Source organism: Tinamus guttatus, unplaced genomic scaffold (genome assembly GCF_059628265.1).
Source record: "Tinamus guttatus ecotype Peru unplaced genomic scaffold, ASM5962826v1 Tinamus_guttatus_pri_ptg000676l, whole genome shotgun sequence".
In the NCBI taxonomy this organism is placed as follows: Eukaryota; Metazoa; Chordata; class Aves; order Tinamiformes; family Tinamidae; genus Tinamus; species Tinamus guttatus.
The window spans coordinates 2,344,656-2,365,588 of NW_028289210.1; the positions used below are offsets into that span (position 1 = coordinate 2,344,656).

Sequence of the window (20,933 nt, forward strand, 5' to 3'; positions counted from 1 at the left end):
GTTTTATATTTCTTTTTAATTGCTTAGAGTTTTTAATAGATGAGCAATATTTTTTGTTCTCCTGAAGTATTCTACATCAGCTCTGTGGTTTATGAGTAATTTCTGCAACTTCGTTAAAGTTGCAGAGAATTCATGCCAAAGACTTTTGCTTTGGACTATATGCCATGTCTGCTGTGTGTGTGTGTGTTTTATACCACTGCTGCCGGAAAGCAAGACACTTTTGAAGCATCTGCTTTATTTTTCTTACCTATTGCTTTCATCCATTTTATACATCACTTTAATTTTTACAGATTTGGGCTGCCCTGCTTACTCCAGGGTTAGCTGACTTGATTCCTACTGACATTAAGGCTGCCTTTACCATGTTCACTGAGAAGAGAACCTAACATGGCTATAAAATTATATCAGCAGCAGTTTCAAGGCTCCTAGATTTTGGAATAGGACAGAGGAACCAACTCTGTTCAAAGTTAATCTGAATGTTTAAATATGTCAGGGAAAGCCAAAATCAACAGAAGCGATGTGTGAATGAATAAGAATGAGGACTCAAACTGCCCTAGCTCCAGCCATCTTCTGGGTCAAGTTAGAAAACAGAGCCCTGACTTGTGATAAATGTGCACACCATGATGTACAGCAGCCCTAGGATAGCATAGGGGCCAAAATAGTTGTTAATGAACAGTGCCTTCATGCTGGAGTTAATTGGGGCTGATTCTACTGATATTCCCCAGGGAAAAGGAAGTTGCACCCAGTGCTTCTGCTCAGTGGTGACCTCCAGCACTCTGCACTCGTCAGCTAGTCCTTCTGCCCAAGACAGTAAGAGGCAGCAGAGAGGACCTTGAGGCTTCAGAATTAATGTCAAAAACTACATTTTACCATGCAGAAAAGATTAATTTATGCCAAATCCAGAGTGTACTGCTCCCTCGTCTAAGCAGAAGAAAGGAGAGACATACATAGGAGGCTTTGGCAGTTTTCTGTTTGTACTTCTGCAGAAGACAGTAGAAAGGATGAGAAATGACATGAAGATTTGACAGAGTATGCTAATCACTGTTCTTTAAATGTGTCCTAAAGAATATAGTAGTGACCGTGTTTTTTTTTCTTTTTTTTTTTCCTTTGACCACTTCAGGAATGAGGATATAAATTCTGGCTTTAATTCACCAGTAGCAAAAAAGACTACAGCAGATAAGGAGTATGGAATTCAAAGCAGCCTGTCTTCAGGGACAGGACCATCTGCTCTCTTGCTTGGGCACACTTTTTGTATACTAGCAGGCCGTGCTCCTCAATGGCTTCTGAGTAATTCCTTTGCTAAAATATCATAATGCTATCAGTATTAAGAGGTTTGCTTAGCCAACTTCAGTGAATGAAAGAATGGAACTTGTTATGTTCCAAAATAAATATGAAATTCTTTGCTCTGCTGGCAATACTGAAAATAAATCAAGTTCACAGCAAGCATGTATCCAACCCCCTTGCAAAGACCAGCTCTGCGGCATGCTCAGTCGTACTCCCAGGTGCTTAAGTTATCGCACTGTTTTGTGCTTGGTGTCCATGCCCTGTCTGCTTCTCTCCTTGACGGCTTGCTCAGAGATCTGTGTCTGACATTATGGAATTCCTGAGGCTCTCCAGAGAGTTACATTTCCAGCAAATCAGTAATCTTTTGTGCTGGTGCCTTCCACCCTTGCTGTTACCTGTGGCAGATTTCTCTTTCTGCGTGCATGCATGCCTCTGTGTGTGTGTGTGCACGTGTTCAGGTGAAACTCCTATCATGTGGGAGGATAATTAGCAAGTGTGAGGGGAGGTTTCAGCTCTAAGGGCTGTTTGTCACAGACGAACTGAAATTTGACACAGATTATCTGAAGGAGGAGGTTGCAGTTGCTAATGGCCTAACATTAGCTAATCCTTGCTGTTTCTGGCCTTTTTATAACTGAGTGGAAAAGTCGACCCTGCATTTAAGAATTTAAGCCTCCTGAAAGTAGGCTTTCCTGTGGCATGGCCTTTTCACAGGCTATCAGTAATAATCCACAGCCACAAACTGATAATCATAGGCCTAGATATAGCAAGATGTTAAAAAGGACGGTACCATAACAGGAGTATTGTAGCCATTGTATAGGGATATGGGTGCGACAAGGTCACCACTTGTATTGCAGAAAAAAATGAGAATACTAAGAGCATGCCAGCCTGTCTTCTGGACCATGAGAAACGAAGTAGACCTGAAATTAAGCACAAGAAGGAAAAAATTGCTATGAATTTAATATAATTGCAGTAGTGATTAGTTTAAAAAGTCTGGTTAGGATTGTGGGCAGAATTATATTATTAAGTATGTAAGTTGCCCTCCTTTGTGGTATAGAGAGGAAGAAAAATTATTGTCCATGGAAATCAGAGAGTTTGTATCTTAATCACTTCTGCTGTATTCAGAATATCCTTGACAAATTTTCCGTGGGTTTGGTTTCATACTTTTTCCTATGTACAGCACAATAGAAAATTAAGTGTGTTTCATTCACTAAGAAAGATAAAATGTGAAGTGCTTTGTGGATATAGTAAAGCTTTATCCAGAATTTTGTATGGAAACACAGGTTGCGAAGGGTGAATTTCTATGGGTTCACTTTCCTTTCAGCATCACATAAAATGTACAAATTCTCATCCTTTCCTGATGGCCTACTCCATATTTGGAGAACCAGTGAGACAGAGACATTTCTGAATCACAGAATCTGAATCAATTTTTTTTTTTTTTGCATTCAAGTCTGACAATTAAGCTCCATTCTTAGGTAAAGCAGTTTTAAATCAAATCTTAATGAAGTAACATTTAGAATAGGAATTGATAATTGCTATCATTTAGGAGTCTTGTCTTGCAAGTTGCTGCTTTTTTTTCAGCAGGTATTATACACCGGAGTTTTCTCTTACTCCTTTTTTTGTGTAAACTAAAACTTTACTTTCGCTTTTCAGGATTCTCACCATGGGACCATTTCGTGCTGTAATTTGGCAGAGGTTCATTCTGAGTGGGAGGTTTGGACTTGTTTGCAGAATAAGTGAGGTACTCTTTTCTTTCCTTTTTAAAAACTATTCATAGTTTGCTAAACTTTTTGATGAGAATGTAGGGATCTGCAAGAATAATATTTCTCATGAAAATGTGAAAATTTCAATGCTCTGCCATAGATGGAAGAGGGAAGGGAATTGAAGTATTTTCTTTGAAAAATAAAACACAAACAATTGAATTTATAAAGTTGTCCAGAGCTCAGATCCCACTGAAAGAGATCTCATTGCACTTTTATACGGTTTCATCCAGCCATGTTTTATTTTTATTCCAATATGTTCAGACATTCCTAAAAGGGATAAAGTTTTCTGATGATTATGATATTTGCTGTGTGTAAGCAGGAAATTGGGGGTGGAGTGTAGTAGGTCTGACATAATTTAATGGTTATTTTAAAATTCATGTATTAACAAATCTCTTCAAATTAAGGAGTACAAATTAATAAATACATATTAATGTAGATGAATATATCTGGTCAGTGGGTACTCTTCTCATTAGACCAGAGAAAAAGTGTTAATAATTCTTAACTTCCATTTGATTCCTTTCCAATTATCCACTAATGTGTCCTGGGAGATCTCTCAGATTGGATTTTCAACAGGAAAATGACTGTTGAAGCAGAGGAAAAATGTTACTTATCTAGATTATTATGGAATCCTTCTATGAAAATGTAAATAAATAAAAGATAAATGCACAAAGAGATAAGTACATAAAAGAAAATAAGATCTACTTATGTAGAATACATATTTTCATTTTTCATTATTAACATATCTCTCTGTATATCTAATGTGCAAATTCATTCCTCCAAAGCCATGGAATGGCCCTGAGATGTGTGAAAGGAGGTTCCTTTTTTTTGTTGTTTTGTTTTTTTGTTTTTTTTGGTTTTTTTTTTTTGTTTTAATTTGTGTTTTCCTTTTTTTTTAACAACTGATTTGTCTCAGGTATGTGCTGAGTATTCTCTTCCACTGCATGAGACTACAGATATGTCTGTTGTTTTGTAAATATGAGCATAATTTAACTCTCATGCTAAGTGTCTTCCCCTCCAGAACAATAGCATAATCAAACTCTTCCCAGGATAACCTCCTGAGGTGCTGTATGTGTCAGTTTGTGCTTTTCCCTATGCCTTTAACTCACCAGTCCTAGCAGTGAATAGGAGACAGTTTAAGAGATCACCTTTGCCAAAGGGCTGTTCTCCTGCCTCAGACTGACTGCACTGCCTGCAGAACAGAGACTGTAACAACAACTATCCTTAGCCTCTTTATAGCTTAAGCTGAATGCCCAAAGCTTTCTGTTTGTGTGAGTATACTGAATTAAGAGCTGCAGTGGCAGAGAAGCAGACACACACTTCAAAGGGAATAAAATTCAGGCTGATGTGCACGATCAAAACTGTAATTCGGTAAATACTATAATGGCTCTAGCTATCATCCAAGTCTAGTACTGCAAGTGAGAGAATATGTTCTGAATGTGATTGATAAGAAGACTATAAATGTTAACATAAGTTTCAACTCTAAGTGCTGCTATCTCTAAATCTTTATAATGGAGTGAGGATTTTTTAAACTGAAAGAGAGGCTGAGTTATAAAAATGTCTCTATATTCACTCTTAGGTAGCAATGCATAGTGAGTATTATTGACGGCTTTATTAATATAACCAGAACTTGTTTCAAAGTCGTTGAGATGTGTCTCAGAGTCAGTATGTCCTGTGGCACATGCAGCATTGCGACCTGGGAGCGCAGTGTCAGCCACCTGCTTGGGGTCTTGGTTAAGTTCTTGCTGGGTTGTGGCACAAAAAAGCTTTCTGTGCACCTCCTTCCTTTTTTATTTAATTATGAAGGGGTGTGTTACCTGATTTGTAGTAACAGAATTGCACTGAGAAGTCCCGCTAGTGCTTAACTGCTTCCAGCCTTCTGACAGCTTAGTGGGAGATGTCAGCAGCTTTTCTTGGAACAGCACTGCTTAATTCTAAAAGAAAGTGTTCACTGAGTTAAAAGAGACAACAAATCCTGCAAAGTTGTCCTCCAAAGCTGTAGTGTGGTTTTGCTCAAAATGCATTGCTTAGCATGGTTTGATAAATACATGACTTTGACTTTTCTCTTTTCTGGATACATTTGTTTATTTTTTAGTCATGAAAATAAGTTCTGTTCATAAGCAATGGCTGACCCATTCCACAGGCTTGGAGAATGCAGGAGAGGCTCTCACTTAGGAGCTGTGGTGTGCATAAAGGATGTTGGCTTCCAGTGCAGAGTAGTTCATCTTGGGGCTGGAGGTTTTCTGCAGAACACATCAGTAAAATGATCTTTTACAGACCCCAGTTCTAGCACCTCTGTGAGCTGTGCATGCATCCTCCCATGTGTTCTGTACGTGCATCCTGCTTCTCACACACTGGACTATTTTCAAGGTTCTTTATTGAAATCACAGTCAGCCATGTTAAGGTATGGTTTTAAATAATCATAAATTAGAATAACTTATAAAATACTTACCTGACTGAAGGTCATGCTGCTATACACAATCCACCTTTCTCGAGGAAATCAGTCAACTACTTTGGTTTAATAAGCCATTTGTTGGCAGATTTGTAAAGTGATATTGGTCCGGTGAATCCTGATGGTTTTCCCCATGGGAAATAATTTGGCTACTTCAGATTACAAGCATTACTATTTTTAACCAATCTGTTACGTGGGAATTCTAGCTTATCAAAAGGGAATTCCTTTACCTCCATACATTCCTTATTTACAGGAGTAAATATTACTTCTTATTTACTCTTTCTTCACTGTGCTGTACTGCAGATGGAGTAGGACCCTGCTTGGGTCTCATGCTCAGCAGAACCATCCTAGAAAACACAGTGCAGCAGGCTGCCACATCTGACACGTGCCCATCACGGCAAAGTCTGTGCTCTCAAACACTGTCTGGAGTCTCATACCTGGGGCCAGGGGCAGAATGAGAGGCAATGGACAAAACCAAAATGCAGGAAGTTCTACTCGAACGCAGGAAAACACTTCACTGTGAGAGAGGCCAAGCACTGGAGCAGGTTGCCCAGGGAGGCTGTGGAGTCTCCGTACTTGGAGATGTTGAAAACTGGAATGGACAGCAGGTCCTGGGCAAACTGCTCTAACTGACCCTGCTGGAGCAGAGGTTGGACTCCACGATCTCCAGAGGTCCCTTCCCACCGTGACTCTTCTGTGTTTCCTCATTCTGTGTTTGCAAGTGAGTCTCCTGCTATAGTAAACAATTTACACTTAATGCAAACTTCTGAAAAGCTAAAAGTAACCTGTGCAACAGAAAAGCGTTCAACTCATAATGTAAGATGAAACTACTACAGGACGACAGTTACAAGTTTGTTGGTTTATTTATTTATTTTTTTAAATCGACTACGGCTTCATTTTGACTGATTTTGACTTGACTGATTTTTCATATCGTACTTTGAGCTTTTAACGTGAGTTTTTTTGTCAGGCCTTTTTTAGTTTGTTTGTTTGTTTTTGTGTAACTAAAAGTGTGTCACTGCTGTTTACTGCCTTTTTTGTGCCAGTTAAGTAGATATCTCACAGATGCAGAACTTCCTGAATTAACAGAGTTTTTCAGCTTTCTTCATTTTTACTTTCTTCTTCTAATAGTAAAGCCTATTTACACTTACAGGAGCTAAGTCTGCTCTAAAAATGGGAGGAGGAGATGAAGAGAAGTATTTTCCATTTTGTAGAATTGAAAGCACAAAACTGGAAAACAACAAATGGGAACTCTAGAAATTATATTTTTTTCACTATTCCATATAATATCAGAATCGCTAGAACATCATTGCTGAAATTATTAATTTAGCAGTGAAAGGCATATAGAAAACTCTTTAATAATATGTATCAGTAGTTTTTATCATTTTTACATTTAAATTTTATGTGTTCCTTTTAGGAAAGGCATTTTCTGTTGTGTTTTTCTTTCTAACAGCCAAGTAACTAACCAAGAAAATTTCTTTTAGACTAAAGATTTGGATCAGGTCCATGCATTATATAACTGCACCAGGAAAAGTAGCAGTGTAGAAGCGGAGAAAAGAATGAAGGTTCTGTTTTACTGGACACTTTTAAAAAAGCATGCATTCAATATTGTAAAAATGTTGCTAATGTTTCAAAGTCTGAAATCACCTTCTGTTGGGTATTACCGTAAGTGGATCTTACAAAAGAGTGCAACTGCCTACCTATGGTTTTGTGCCTGTGCACCTTCAAAGCCTTTCAATTTTCACCTGATTTCAGTGTATCATGGTATGTGTCTGGTTTGGCTTTCATGGATGCCATAGTACAGATTCCTGCCTCATGCACCAACATGGCCTGGGGACACAGTCAGGGTACAAGCCCTGATCAAGATTTGGGAAGCATGGGTCCTACAGTATAGACAAAATGATCCAGGTTCCTAGTTAAGTCACCTCTGGGGGATTTCCAAAGTAAATGTGTTCACTCTGTCAATAGCAAACTGAGCTGGAACACTGTCTGAAACAGAATTTGTTTTTAGACTGTCAAAATATTATTTCAGTGAGCTTGGCCTCCTGAAGAAGAATTGGTCAAACTGAAAACTACCGTTCGTGCATAAATTGAAGCAGATTGTGGTCCCCAGTAATGTGACCTTACAGAGTTCAGTATCCCAAGAAAAAAATGGCTGGACCACTCACTATGCCTTTCTCATCAAGACTGTCAAGCTATTGGCAGTCTGATTTTGTTTATAAAAGGAAAAATGAGGCTTCTTGATGTGGTTTCTGCTTTTTCTACTGAAATATAGAGCTGGGGAAGGGGGAAAATTGAAAAAAGAAATCCAGTAAGATACAGCGGCTTCATTAGCAACTGCTGAAAAAAGTAGGACAAGTAGTCAGGATGTCAGTGAACTGTAGAGGTAAATACACATGCTATTTTCAAGCAGCATCTCTGAGATGCATGGATGAAAATTCCTTTATGGCAAGCCTTCCTGGCCATCATGTGCCCAAACAGGGCTGCTAGGGAGGGAGCAGCATGTCCCAGGCCAGGGCGAGAGGCAGCATCCATGAGCCGTGACTCTCTTCGCAGCGCGCTGTGTGAAACAAGTCAGCCTATGGGCCTACCAGCCAGGGAATAGATACATTTTTTAATGCCAAGATCCCAGAAAGGGGATCTGGTTCCCACGATGATGTGTTGTGTATGCTTTTTCTTCCCTGTTGTGATAGCTCCCATCCTTGTTTTCTAGGGGTTGCAAGGTATTTCAGAAGCTGGAAAACTTAAAAGTTTCACTACCTTACCATAAATGATGTGGATTTCATATTGCTGGTACTTAGAGTTTCTTTGGAAGGAAAGCAAAGTCAACCAAAGATAGACCAATCTTACGGTCACAGAAAAAAACTCCTTTCCTCTGGCAAAGCTCTGGCCTAGCAAGGACTGAACAACTTTCTGAGCACCTGCTTGCTGCATGGCGGTGGAGACCTACATGAAACACTGAGCCTCAATAGAACAGGTAATCCCAAGGTTTTGACAGGTAGTTTTTTTGTTTGTTTGTTCTGTTTTGTTTTGCCTTGCCATTTAAATCTGCAGTCTTTTAAAGAAGGAAAGAAATGGTAAAGATGAGATGTGTGGCCTTATTGAATAAAATGTTCTATGCTGGTCAGAATAATACCTTTTTACTTTCTTGGATCTAATTCGTGCAATAGTTTCCTGTAAAACGTCTGCAAAATTGGTGCAACTCAAGGGTGTGATGTTGTACACAGGCAGTGTGAGTGCGTAGTGTTACTGCTGGGTCAACGCCCGCCGAAGAGAGGGCTTCCCAGCCTCCCAAAAACCAGCAGAGAGAAGAAAAATCTGTATTAAGGAAGGTGAGGGAAGGCTTTTGGATCCTAGAGGGATCCAAAGCAGGAGAATGGGACTCTTTCAAATAAACTGTTTGCCAAGAGATGACTTGCAAATGGACAAAGTGGAGCCTGGGCCTGGAGGTGGTGGGAGCTGGGTGGAGAGGCCATCTGCTGAGCGTCCGCTCTGCTTAGGTCCTGCTGGCAGGACCATAAGCTGTAGGACAGCAATGGGAAACCATTAAGTTGTGCTGGCAGGACTGATCCTAGAGACCCACTTGGGACCCACAGGTGACTTCTGGTATAGGTCGATATTTTAGAAATGAAGCTTTCAGTCAATGAATAAATAAATAAATAAATAAACAGCTCTAAACTGTTACATTTGCATCTATGAGGAAAAACTTTGAAGAGTATGAAGTGGCTGTAACTAAGCTGCCCTTCTGATGCATTTCTTGGTGTGTGCTGCCACTGGATATTCCTTTTATGTATTTAGTTTTGCCCTGATTTTGCACTAATTTTATTAACCTTCTTGGTCATTTTAAATAACATTTCCAAATATGGCAAAATCATGCTCTCTACAGGAAGACTAACAAGTCCAAAACTTCATGATTTCTCTAATTTTCTGTTTTGCCTCATCAGTTCAGGTAGCTTTTACCCAGTAGCCAGCAGTTCTGAGAATCAGGGTACATTCTGTAAACAGCATTTTAATTAAGACTTCCAAATGCTTCCAGAAACCATGTATCTCAGGAAGTATTTAGGATTCAAACATTTGGAATGTTTGCCTTGGATTTATTTTCAAATGAATGAATCCATTCATTTGAGATTCATTTTCAAGGCTTCATATTTCTTTTGATTATAATGGCTGAGTAACAGCTTAAAATTATGGCTTTGGTTACATAGGTACAAAACTAACATCATGAATGCCATGAAAACATTGATAACAATAAAGCACAAAAATATTCAGAGTTTTTTGGATGGGTATTCTCTTCTGAATGTGCTGGATGTCCTGACTTAGTCTTCAAGCCAGTGAATAATAACATTTTTAGAGAGTTTCAACTGGATGGCCAGTTGTTTTCATGTCTGATATTGGCAATTATGAAAGTCACTTCTCTCCATCACATAGATATTAAACAATAACAGGGATTTTCTTTTTCATCCCTATAAATAGCCCTTTGTTTTACCCCTATTAAAAATATTTAAATATAGGCATACTGAAGATTGTCTAAGGCATACTGAAGATTGTCTAAAGAGGAAAGAAAAAATCTCTATAAAGAATTCTATAGCAGAGAGGATTTGAAGTGCCAGTACTTAGCTCCATTTAGTACATGCATTTTAGTGATTTCTGAAGCCCAGTAGTCAAGGAGGAAACGGGGCAGGGACCGGGCCATGATGTGGCTGAAGCCGGCACAGAAGTCTATGGAACAGAAAAGTCTTAACATGTCATATAAATTCAAGAAAGAAAATTTGTTCACTAATCTGGAAAAGAAGCACTGTTTAGGGAAATAACTGGGGATTTTTTCAAAACTCTTCCCTTTCCCAGGACCCTTCAGGCACACCAATGGCTTTGCCACCTGAGTTTGTCCTCAGGATTTCTCACTGCGCATTTGTTATTAATGGAGCAAGTGAAAAGAGATGTCAGTTTGAGGAAGAGAAAGCTGAGAGAGGATATCAGAAAAAAAGGTTTACAGAATTATGAAACTTGTGAAGATGTTTCATAGTGTTCTGTTATCTAGAAACCTAGACAACAGAACTGGCAGAGACTTTTAAAATAAGTAAAAAGATATACTACTTTATGCAGTAGGTAGTGAACTTCTGGATATTGCTGCCACAGGAAGTTGTGGAGACAGAGGATATCTGCTGATTCAGACAGGATTAGACAAATCCATGAATGCAGGTCCATAAAAAGAATAGCAAAAGCAATGCTGGATGGTTCATCCCTGCTTTATCCTTCTGGACTTCGAGAGAGTAAAGGGAGGTGAAATTCCCAAAACATCCAGGATCACATCCTGTCCTTACATACCCTGTCCCTTGGCCACGGTTGGTCATGGAGTACAGGGCTACACGGATCATTGACCTCATCCCATAGGGCATTTCTTATGCTCTTATGTTTTTGACTTCTCTCATTACACCTTTCCACTCCAATTAATTTGAAAGCTGTGGCTCTGTTCTCTGGATTTAAATTCATCAGGGGAGTCGGGGAGAGTATGCACATGTATATCTTTGGCAGATTATGTGACCAGCTGGCCAGGCTGAAACACTGGGTTGTCACCAACTGTCACTGCTCTTAAATCTCCTGCAGCTGCATACCATGCCTGCTAAAGTGACCTCTAGAAGGAACTCCTGGCGCTCTATTCTGGGCAGCTACTTCAAATCCAACTCTATTCAGATATCCATAATTGTGTGAGAAAAATGTTGAAGATAGAGAGTAAATGACAGAGAGATAGAGGCAGGAAAAAAAAATCAAAGGAGCAGCAAAGGGAGATATGAAAGGAAGAGAGGTCGTAAAAACCTGACTCTGAACAAATAATGGTAGCTGGCTGAAGGTGTGCAGTTCTTAAAAAAAAAATGCTGGAAAAGGAACATATGGAGTGACAAAGTTGGAAAATCAAATAAGAAAGAGAATACGATGAGAGAGAGATTGTGAAGGTAATCATCAAGGGGAACAGGAAGAATGAAGAGGAGGATACTGTAGGAGATAAGGAGAGACCAAGTAGCGATAGCAATAGGAAGGACTTCAAGATAAGGAGGGAATAAAGGAGGAGTTGAAAAGGATACTTAAAGCAGAATTGTCCTCTACTCAATGCTACTAAAGCAGCATCGTACTCATGCTCAGATCTCCCCTTCCTGTTTGCAAAAGGAATCGACTCCATCCACTGATTTGCAAAGGAGAGAGCCTGGCAGGCATGTGAAGAGACTTGCTCAGAATAAGGACCAGCATGGGCTCAAGGGTCTCTGGTAGCTGGAGGCAGAGAGGATGAGGGTGATAGTCTTGCATGTTGAAGAAAGGTGGCTCCCCAGTGATGCTGGTTATGATAAAGGCAGTTTTGCTAGATTGTTTTTCTTTTTTAGCCACTTTATGATACTGGTTTTGTTGCAGTAAATGAATAATTTGCTTGCTTAGGAGAAAATATGTTTCATTGTTTTTCCCCATTCTGTTCTAGCTTAACAGTTGCAGTATGGTAAACAGTTTTGTTTTGTCTTACTTTTTAAATAACTTTTGTCTAGCTGCTTTCAGTTCAAGATGTAGCACTATGTTTTTGACTTTTTGGTTTTTTGGGGGGTGCTTTTTTGGATTTGTTCATTTACTGTATTCAGTCTCTGTTATTTGTCATTGATTTGTCTCTGATTTGCCTCAGTTAAAAGCAGAAATGATTTAAAAATAACGTAGTTTATATGATGAATGAGTGAGCTGTGGTGTACATGGCAATTGCACCTCTTTGTAGTAGCTCTCATTCTGGTTGGCCCCATCTCCTAACCTTGCACTGGGGAACTGGAGGAGAACGATGTTAGCAAAAGTGTTTTGCTCTGATTCAGGGAATGTAGAGGCTATACTCCTCCTCTGGGCTACATGCAGAGTCCCTCTGATTTGGCGTCTGCCCGTGTCCTGGTGAGCCATCTCACTTGGCAAAGGTGAGCCCAGTCCTGAGCGCTGCTGAAACGGCTCCTTCTCTCACTCACAATCAGAGCCAGGGAGGGTGGTGAAAGAGAGAGATGCCCCCTTTGCACCCCTGAAGCCAAAGCACCTTTTCGTCCGAGTAAGCATCACTTCCCCATGTGTCCTGGCTCTACATGCTGTTCTCCAGCCTATTTCAATGGATTAACCAGGGATCTGTGGGATACAAGATTAGATGGTGGCCCTCATGCATAGGCTAAGCAGTTCTGGGGTAGGGAAAGAACTTATGTCTCTCCCTAATCATTATTCCTTTCCTTGTTATAACTTTTAGCAAGTTAATAAGTATACCTGCTTATAGTTACAGTTCAATAAATTCAGTTCAAGTTGAATGGATCTAACATAACACTATTGCTCTTATTTTTATAACTAAAGGAGATGGGCTTTACATGCTTTAGATGATTTGCTTAATAGCTCCTCCCAATCGTTTTATACATACTGCAGGCAATGAAAAAAAAGAAAGAAAAAGGAAGAACAAGGAGAGTATAAAAAGTGTTATTTAGTAAGGAATAGATAGCTTCAATCTCTCTCTTCTTTTTCCTTTTTTTTTTTTTTTAAGCATTTAACAGTCTTGCCTGTCTGTTGATTAGTTCGAAGAATATTTGATTTTTTTTCTTAACTTACTCATTTAGATGAATAAGTGATCAAGTAATGTGGCCACTTGCTCCCTGGATCTGTGCTCAATAATACCAAAATTGGCTTACTTATGGCTGAGGGAAAATATTTGCACAACAAATGAATGGGCAGCCACTGTGTCCAATACCAAGCTTCAGCCATCTGGATTTAGCATCAGGTGCCCAAAGAAAGAACATAAAAGCTCTTTGTCCTACTTAAATCTCCAGAGAAAGTCTTGATCCAGATCCTCAGTCGGATGCTGTTTTGGATGCCGCTGAAATGAAACCGTCGTTTATTAGCGTTGTCTGCTTCCGGATTTGCAATGATTCTGCCATTCTGTGCGTGTGGTTGGCGTGTTTGTTTTCTATTTGCTTATCAAATTAGTAATGCCAGAGGCAATAAGAACCTTCAGTGACCTACAGATATCTTTATATCTTCATTGTCAAACCGTACTGCAAAACAGGGAACAAAGAATCCTCTTTACGGTCCCATTTCTTTGCCAGAATATTTCTATGTTTTCTGGGAGGTACCAGCAGGATATGCAAGGAGAAACTGCCAGATGAGACAAGCTCTCACTTAAAACAGCTCTTGTTGATTCAATCAGGAAGGACGATTTCTTTTGTGTCAGGTAGCATGGCTGCTTTCAGACCACAAAAATCTTCGTTTAAATCTCAGCAGCGGTTCATGCGCAGGAAGGGCACACCGGGAGATTAAACACCGGATGGGGAAAGTCCACTAAATCATTGAGTCTGCTGTAGCGTCTGGCCATCGCTCGACAGTTGCGGCTGGGCCGCATGATATAACAAAGTTCAAGCATTACCACAGAGATTCCTTACTGGGACCTTTTTTTTTTTTTTTTTTTTGGGAAATATTTTGCCAGAAATAGCTGAGCTGATATTTTTTATCTTTTTTTTTAGAAGCCTTGTTAACATTGATAAAACCATAATGACTTGCAAAGATGTGCCTTAAAGTTTAATTGCTGTTGTCTTTTTCCAAGCCCAATCCAATAAAGTTGCCAGGATAAGGAGGAATATGTTTGGTGCCAGTTCCACTGCTGCAAGGATGCAATATACCTCTTCTACAGGGTGTGAATACCTTTTTTTCATCATTAATCCCTCCCTCATTCTTGCACTCTCTCTCCCTATTCCTTTCCAGAAAGAATGTAATATAAGTCAGATAAATAATGATTAAGAGCCAAGTTTTATGAAAGAACTTCTATTTCTTAAATAGAAAGCATTCATATGTAGTTTGCACATCTGTGTGCAAATCTGGTTCCAGACCTTATGATTAAGCTATTCTTCAAGATTTTATATGATTATATGCAAGGCTTAGATTGGAGTTTCTGTGTAGATCCAAACACTAGATGTAATATTTATTATTCCTGTTCTGCCCTCCAAATTGACAGTTTCACTGACATGCTCATATATGATACTCTTGCTGCTGCAACCACAAGATAATTTTAATTCTGAGATTTAATTGATTTTGCACTGATTTCATGTATAATCACCCACAGCATACAAGAGTTATTGGACTATGCTTTCTATACCCTCTTGTAAAAATACAAAATCTTATTTTAGAATATTAATTATAGGTTTGCCATTTGATAACTAGAATGTTAGTCAGCCTGAAATCTGTGTGTTTTTCTAGAGCTCATATATAGCTACTCTATTTTTTCAAGTATATTTGAATATTGAAATATATTTGAAATATATAAAAGTAAAATATATTTTTTCAAGGACAGGATTAAGGTTGTTTGCTTTGTATATTTATGATACTTATATTTAAGCAGGTGCTTTCGACTCATAAATCCAAAAATCTGTTAGAAACCAATTTCCTATTCACATTATTGAATTTGGTTTCTTCCTTTAGATGGCTAACTGCATTTTCAATGTTTGTAAACATAATTCAGTGATGAAATTTCCATAACTTATAACTGAACAGTACAGTGTGTGATGCCAATATTCTGTGAATTAATCATAAGATGAAGTTCATATTCCATCTTTAAAAACATATTATGTATTCTCAGGTTGAGAGCACTTAAAGTTATACTGCAGAAGTGCTTTAAATGTCCTATAATACCATTTGTAATGTATAGTGTAGCGTTAGCAACTGGATCAGAGATGGATATCCAGAAGCAAAACTGTACTCCAACCGAGGATGAAGGGAGAAGGAAAACATGCTACTAGAAATGCTGTTTCTTACTGGGCAGATCCTATCTCACAGTCTGACAAGTGAAATAGCAGAGGACTGGCTGTGTTTGTTAAAATAAATGCAGCGGGATTTGCTAGTCTGAGACACCGATGTCCTGTCCTTACCATCATGGTCCTTTTCTTAGAGCTCACATGTTTTGTACAAAGCTGGACTGTCCACCGTGAATTTTGAACTATGAAAAATATATGGAACACAATGCATGACGCTTTAATTTAGTGAATGAATGTGCGTGACAACCATAATTTCCTACTCTAGTTCATTCTTTATGCTCTGTATTCATGACAATGAAGTGGATAGTTTCAGCCATCTCAAGTGCAGTGAATCTCTAAAATTACTTTATGCAAACCACATTCAAACCACATAAGTTTTCCTAGACATACATTTCCCTTAAAGCTGTCACTGCATGCCTTGTTTGTATGTTGACTGTATGATTACTTGACAATAACTACACGGGCGGGATTCAAAACCATAGGCACAGGAACACACAACTAGCTGATCAGAATGCATGGAATTTCTTCACTGTGACATAGTTATTTTAGAAAAAAAATGCAGTATGAAGTGTAGCATTTATTTTCTATTTGCTTCTGGTTTTGATTCACTTGTGTGCTCAAAATAATTAAAATACTTGTCCTGGGACCATGCTAACACACCTTCCTCCTCCCAAATCCTCCAGATCCAAAATATACATAAAGAAGCTCAAAAAAATGCTTCAAAGCCACAGGGAATTTCAGCCTGATGAAAATTAAATAGTTTTAAAATCTTACCAAAAAAAAAAAAAAATCAAGCTACTAATGAGAAAAGTATTTGATCTTTGGAAGCCAGAGAGTGTCTCTTTTTGCTCCTTGTGTCTTGGGCACAAGCAACATGGAGCTGGAAGAAGTCTTTTATAAGCTGAAGAGACAGACTGCACGCAGAGACTGGCGATATTCCAGAGGGAAGATAATTTCTGGGTACTAGCTGGCCAAGAAGTCTGGACCTCTCAATTTTTGGCTGAAATTTAGGAATGAACTAACATGATCCTAGAAGTGACTGGACACAGACACTGGGATAAAGCAGAAGAGAAAGAGAACACAACAAATTAAGGTTAGAACTGAGATGTGTGTGGGGAAATGTCATTGATATAGTTGATAAGCTAGGCAGGTATGGGTGTTAAATCTGCATCTATTTTATAATCCAACATTAAGCTATTTTTACCTTCTGAGAAATTAGTATCTAATTTTGAATAATCCTATGCTGAGAAAAGTCTAGAAAATATGGATGTCAAAATATTGAGGCCTGAGGGTGCTGTTTCATCTAGAAGTTAAAGGATTTCAGCCAGACTCCCTCTCTTCAGTGTTTCCTAATGATTTATTTCCATTCCATATGTCAGGCACTATGACACTTACTTCTAGGTACCTCAGGTTCCCCACTCACCATGAGGGAAAATGAGGAGCTAACTTATATTTTCTCTTCTAAAGCCAAGTGCAGCATATGGGCATTTTAGCTACATCTAAATCTCTTTGGAATAAGCCTCTCCTTGCAGTGCTTTCACAGAGATGGGGATAGCACTCCCTTCTTCTGGGAAGCGTGTTTAGAGGGACCATCATTTTCTGCCTGGTCCCTCTGGCACTTCCCCTGTGTGTTTTCTTGAGGCAGGAAAAGGCCCAGGGCTCTGCATGTGACAGGCTGCTTCCTCTGTGATACTCTGAAGCACTGCCCTCTCCCCTAGCAAATTTATTCTACAGCTGGGAGATGTGAAAGGAAAAAATCATGTGACCTAAGGGAGCAAATTAAACTTGCAAAGCCAGGTTTTTCTTTTAGTATTTTTTATTTCACAATATTAAGTATGTTATTTTAACATATTTTGCATATATTATTTACTCCAATGTCAGGCCAATTTAAATATTAATAGGCATTATAATCTTTTACCACCTCCCTTTCTCCCTGTTCAGTCGTAAAGCGTGCATTAAACAAGCATATAATGTTTTAGTGGGATTTTTCCAAAATAAATTTCATTTAGTTTTAAATAATTCATTCTATAATAAAAAGATCAGAGAAAAATCACTTACTTGGACTGTATCTCCGTCTTTTTTCTCAGGTCTTTAAAGACCCATCAGTCTAGCATCTTCCTTTTTTTATATCATTTGCAAAACATTGAAATGCTGTTAAACAAGGACAGGAGTTGAAATTTTTACAGCATACTTTTTCTTAGATTACTTGTAAATTTTTAATAGTCTTGGGATTTTAGCTGAAGTGTTTAAGTAACTCTAGCTTGGTCAGACTGCAGTCCCAATGTCACAATTTTATCATGTCACTGCATGTTTTGCCTATATAGAAGTGACTCACCAGCCTCACTAGCTGTGTATCTAAAACTAATAAGGACCCCAAACTAGCAACCCACTTATTCTGATGGAGCAATAACTGGTCTTATATACTTTTAAAGAGGTCTTTGTCCTGTAAAGAAGTGCACACACTAAAGAGAAATACCCCAGCTCACAGTTGCAAGACTTGCATGCCACTCGCGGCCGTTTCTGAATCATGCTCTTTCTAGGAAGCTCACCACACTTGCCACAGTTTCCTTTGAATGAGACCACACGTGCTTTAAATTGATACAAGAAAATTATTTGAGAAAGTCAGTCATAGCTGTCAGAGGGAGCCCAAAATAGCTTTTCAAACAGAAAGCCCATGCCTTTCAAGAGGTTTTGCTAAGCAGATGTGGCTTCAATGGCTGTTCAAATTTACATTTCCCCTTAAAAGCTCCGGAACGCTTCAAAGTAGGGCTTTGCCATAGACGCTCCTCTGGTTACACCTCATGGCTGCTGTTCAAAAGATTATCTGTCTCTGTTGGTGCTTCAGTGGCATATAAAAGAAGAAGGAGGGACTGTGGAGCATATTAAACCTCACCAATTTGTCTACCTTAAAGGCAAAGATGTTTGTGGTGCAGCCAGTGCGATGCCGGGGCAGAGCAGAGCGCTGCGTTCCCTTCCCAGCTCTGCTGGCTCCTCCACGGCAGCTGGTTTCACAGTCCTGTGTTCCTGGCCTTGCACCTGCAAAAAGGCAGTAAAAAAACAACAACAAAAAAATAAAAACAAACAAACAAAAACCAAAAAAACCCTGCCTTTCTTTTGAGCTGTTTTAAATGAATTTAAACTAAAGGGCCTTACATATATTTTTATTCCTAATATTGTTGGTTGTTATTATATGCATGCTTGGCTATTGCTGTCTGAGGGAAAGTGTTTAGGCACAAATGCTTTTGTGGGTTCTTAAAAAATAAAAAGAGCATCAGCCATTGGGTATCATACATGCTGAGCTGCAACAACACCATGCATAAGGCAAGGAGAATTCATATGTTCGGTGTCTTTGCATGGATGTGTATTTGCTGAGCACTTCTTTGTGTGCAGGACTGTCCTGTTGTATAAGAACCACAGGAGAAAACAATGTCTCAATGCAAAGACTTGTTGTTATTGGGTTTTGTTTTTGTCCAGGAAGATTATGGGAAAAGGACAAGGGGACTATTTCATTTATAAACTCCTAACTGTGCGCTTGTATTCGGCAAAAAATCTGAAATTTGGAAAGAGGCTACAAGAAGCTGACATAGCCCTTACCACAGAGTAAAACTGCATCTAAATTATTGTATTTGCTTATAAGTAATTTTGTACCTATGCAGCTAAAATTAGCAGAACCTCCTCTCTTCAAATCTAAACAACCTCTAAGTAAAAACTACCAGTCATGAAAAATCACCTTCACCATTTTTCCATAAACTCTATACCCCTAAGCTTACAAACCATTCCTCCTCCAGTGAGTCCCCTCTGACTTTGTCTGTGAAAAAATAACAACATATGAAACATGGAAAGATACAGATTGCAGGTATCAATGTGCAGTTCATATCTGTATGTAAATAAGAAGATATGTTCACAGAGAATCATCTCATTGCGAACATCATAATTCTAATTTTGTAATCTTATGTTTTTTCAGTGGAATCCTTATTTATATTCTGTTGGATTTTTTTTTCTTTTTACTTTCCCATTTTTTTAACTATAATATATTGATCTCTTAAATTGAAGAATTGCCTTTCATGTACACTTAAAAGAAACATTTTGCCTGTGATCTGGTTTGTAATGCAACATGGAAAATTCAGAAAAGGTACTTTACTATTTCACACATTTTCCTGCAGCACACTGGGAATCTGTGTCACAGTCTGTCTCGTTGGCTAGTCTTCAGGAAAACCCTGTGCATTTGGTCTGGTAAGGAAAGATGAAATACTTCTTTGAGATGAATGAAGTGTTAGTGAGGCAAAAACTTGACTATTTGTAGAGAAAACCAGTGAAAGCAGCAGACCGGTTTCCCTGGGAGAGTAAGGTTCATCCTCTAATTGTCTTGATGCTGGAATTATACCAACTTATAACAGAAAGTAGCAAATTACTTCAGTTAGAATGATTTAAATGCTCTAAATAGCAAGCAGTGAGTACCTGTGTTTTACAGTGCAGACACTATATGAATACCATTTCAAATGAATCTTGCATTTCAGAAGAGTCTGAATGCACGTTGTGTGCTACAGAGTTCAGTTAAGCAGCTTGTCCATGAAGCAAGAACAGACCAATAAAAAGCCCCACAACAAAACTGCTTCTGTGGGCATATTCCCAGCAATAAATGTGGAAAAAGTAGTTAAAATGGTTATGAAGCCAAAAAAAGACTCGTGATAATGGATATATTTGGGCTGCAGGTACATACAATTTAAATAATATCATTGCCTGTATCATATGTGCAGCAATTATGCTTGAAAAAGAATTTGATTACAAATATATGAAAATTTTCTAAATTTCAGTTCACTGAGTCTTATTAGTGTGCATTTTCAGTTTCTTTCATTGGAAAAGTGAAATATGTATATTTCATGATGAATTATTGCAACTCTTGCAAATCATTTTTAACTATGAATCCACATTTATACACTCAGAGGCCGTTTCCTGCAAACACCTGCTCAAATATACTTTAAACTGCTTGTTTTCTCCTGCTCATAAAAAGCTTTGTTAGAAGATTGTGTCAAATGGTCATGATCAGGATGCACACAGAACGAACACAGTCTGGAATCAAAGTCCTAATGAATATTTATGCTAAGTTGTGCCAGTGTGACCTGTGGTGCACTCCTAGCGATACACTAGAGGCAGCAAACAGTCAATATGCAGATCGTGCCTCAGTTTTATTGAGGAAACACAGTATCAACAGAAGGACAGCTGATTACGGGCACAAAAACTCCAGACTCTCTTGCAACGCTTGGCTTGTCCTTGTAGAGATGAATATTCCACTTGTTACAGTTATCACGTCCCAGACACAGCTCCCACTCCTGCTTGAGCGCCAGCCTGTAATTAGCAGCCTTCATCAGGTTCTTTGCATATGCATGAATGTCAAGGACTTTTGGTGGTCATGGGTTGTTTGAATAGTTTCATTACATTTCACTCTATCTCGAATCTCATTTACTCTCCTTATGGTTGCAAGGGAGGCAATACATGGAAACAAGACAATGTGGATAGGATTGTTTTGCCCAAGTGTAGGTGTCCAGTGTTATTTGGGATGCCTTCCTAAACCAGCTGCACAGGGATGGCAGGGCTGACACAGCACTTAGGGGCATTCTCTGGAGCAGTACTGGAAAGCCGATAATATCTAAAATG

General features: G+C 38.8%; 1 long non-coding RNA gene across 1 annotated transcript in view; it reads left to right on the forward strand.

Annotated features, from left to right (window-relative positions):
• Positions 1-2,854: 2,854 nt before the first annotated feature.
• LOC148591898 (uncharacterized) overlaps positions 2,855-20,933 on the forward strand; it is a 45,840-nt gene continuing 27,761 nt past the window's right edge. Inside the window, exon 1 of the long non-coding RNA XR_015913999.1 lies at positions 2,855-3,019. This is a non-coding gene — a long non-coding RNA (uncharacterized LOC148591898). The remainder of the gene's footprint in view (positions 3,020-20,933) is intronic.